Here is a 2,902-nt window from a genome sequence, read left to right on the forward strand (position 1 = left end):
TCTTCAGAAGCTGCCTCTTTAGTACTGTTGGATGCATTTAGTCATCCATTCAGACCTTGAGAAATCATGTTGACTTGCTGAGTCAACACTTTGTTCTGAGCCAATATGGCATTCAGAGCATCAATTTCAAGAACTCCCTTCCTCTGAAGCGTCCCATTATTCACGAAATTCCTCTCAGAAGTATACATGATTTGGTTATTTGCAACCATGTCAATAAGTTCTTGAGCTTCTTCAGGCGTTTTCTTTAAGTGAATGGATCGACTTGCAGAATGGTCCAATGACATTTTGGAAAACTCAGATAGACCATAATAGAATATATCTAATATGGTCCATTCTGAAAACATGTCAGAAGGACACTTTTTGGTCATCTGCTTGTATCTTTCCCAAGCTTCATAGAAGGATTCACCATCTTTTTGCTTGAAGATCTGAACATCCACTCTAAGCTTGCTCAGCTTTTGAGGAGGAAAGAATTTATCCAAGAAGGCCGTGACCAACTTATCCCAAGAGTCCAGGCTATCTTTAGGTTGTAAGTCCAACCATGTTCTAGCTCTGTCTCTTACAGCAAAAGGGAAAAGCATGAGCCTGTAGACTTCAGGATCTACTCCATTCGTCTTTACAGTCTCACAAATCTGCAAGAACTCAGTTAAAAACTGGTAAGGATCTTCAAATGGAAGTCCATGAAACTTGTAGTTCTGTTGCATTAGAGCAACTAATTGAGGTTTCAGCTCAAAATTGTTTGCTCCAATGGCCGGAATGGAGATGCTTCTTCCATCAAATTTGGACGTTGGTTTAGTAAAATCACCTAGCATTCTCCTTGCATTATTGTTGTTGGGTTCGGCTGCCATCTCCTTCTCTTGTTCGAAAATTTCAGAAAGGTTATCTCTGGATTGTTGTAATTTAGCTTCTCTTAGTTTCCTCTTCAGAGTCCTTTCAGGTTCAGGATCAGCTTCAACAAGAGTGTCTTTTTCCTTGTTCTTGCTCATATGAAAGAGAAGAGAAAAAGAAAAGGAAGAAGAATCCTCTATATCTGGACAAAGAGGATCCTTATTATTAGTAGAAGAAGAAAGGAATAAAAGTGGAGAATCCAATCACAAGGGTGAGGATAGAGGCAGTGATTGGAGATGAAGAGAGGTGAAGAGAAGTGTTAGTAAATAAATAAATAAATAGAAGAAGAGAAAAGAGGGAGAATTCGAAAATAATTTTAAAAAAGTAGTTAATGATTTTCGAAAATTAAAGATAAGATATAATTAAAATTAAAATTTAAAACAATTAATTAATTTAAAAAGAATTTTGAAAAAGGGATGAGATATTTTCGAAAATTAGAGAGGGAAAAGTAGTTAAGTGGTTTTGAAAAAGATAAGAAACAAACAAAAAGTCAAATAGTTAGTTGAAAAAGATATTAAAGTCAAATTTGAAAAGATAAGAAGATAAGAAGTTAGATAAGATATTTTGAAATCAAATTTTTAAAAAAGATAAAATTTTGAAAAAGATATGATAAAAAGATAAGATGAAAAAGATTTAAATTTTTTTAAAATTAAAATTAATTACTTAACTAACAAGAAACTAAAAGATATGATTCTAGAATTTAAAGATTGAACCTTTCTTAACAAGAAAGTAACAAACTTCAAATTTTTGAATCAATCACATTAATTGTTAGTGTAATTTCGAAAATTATGATAAAATTAAGAAAAAGATTTTTGAAAATAATTTTAAAATTTTCGAAATTAATAAGATAAAAATGAAAAAGATTTGATTTTTGAAAAAGTTTTGAAAAGATAGGATTTTTGAAATTGAAAATTTGACTTGACTTGTAAGAAACAACTAATTTTTAAAAATTTTTGACCAAGTCAACCCAAAATTTCGAAAATTTGGAGAGAAATAAGGAAAATATATTTTTTTATTTTTGAATTTTTAATGAGGAGAGAGAAAAACACAAACATGACTCACAACATGAAAATTATGAATCAAAACTCATGATGCATGCAAGAACACTATGAATGTCAAGATGAACACCAAGAACACTTTGAAGATCATGATGAACATCAAGAACATAATTTTGAAAAATGTTTTATGCAAAGAAAACATGCAAGACACCAAACTTAGAAATCTTTAATGCATGGACTCTAACAAACGAAAAATGCATATGAAAAACAACAAACAGCACAAAACAAGAAAACATCAAGATCAAACAAGAAGACTTGTCAAGAACAACTTGAAGATCATGAAGAACACCATGAATGCATGAATTTTCAAAAAATGCAAGAAAAATTTTTAAAGCATGCAATTGACACCAAACTTAAAAGTTGACTCAATACTTAAACAAGAAACACAAAATATTTTTGATTTTTATGATTTTATGATTTTTTTTTTGTATTTTTACTATTTTTTTCGAAAATATTCTTTTGGAAAAACGAAAAATAAAGAAAAATTTTTTGAAAGAATTTTGAAAACTTTTTTGGAAAGAAAATACAAAGAAAATCACCTAATCTGAGCAACAAGATGAACCGTTAGTTGTCCATACTCGAACAATCCCCGGCAACGGCGCCAAAAACTTGGTGGACAAAATTGTGATTCGTACTCTTTATTGTTGTATGGAATTAATTCCCCGATAATGGCTCCAAAAACTTGGTGCTCAATATCATGGTGTCTAAAATTTAATTCACAACTTCGCACAACTAACCAGCAAGTGTATTGGGTCATCCAAGTAATAAACCTTACGTGAGTAAGGGTCGATCCTACAGAGATTGTTGGTATGAAGCAAGCTATGGTCATCTTGTAAATCTCAGTCAGGCGGATTCAACTAATTTAAGAGATTATTGGTTTAAATATGATTAATAAAAATAAACAGAAAGTAAAGATAGAGTTACTCATGTAATCCAATGGTGGGAATTTTGGATAGGTG

The 2,902-nt window shown here is 31.2% G+C and overlaps 1 non-coding gene across 1 annotated transcript; it reads left to right on the top strand.

The window, feature by feature from the left end:
• Window positions 1–342: 342 nt before the first annotated feature.
• LOC130952087 (small nucleolar RNA R71) lies at window positions 343–446 on the top strand. The gene has a single exon (XR_009074268.1). It is a non-coding gene; the product is annotated as a small nucleolar RNA R71 (small nucleolar RNA).
• Window positions 447–2,902: the final 2,456 nt, after the last annotated feature.

This window comes from Arachis stenosperma, chromosome 9 (genome assembly GCF_014773155.1).
Source record: "Arachis stenosperma cultivar V10309 chromosome 9, arast.V10309.gnm1.PFL2, whole genome shotgun sequence".
Lineage (NCBI taxonomy): Eukaryota > Viridiplantae > Streptophyta > Magnoliopsida > Fabales > Fabaceae > Arachis > Arachis stenosperma.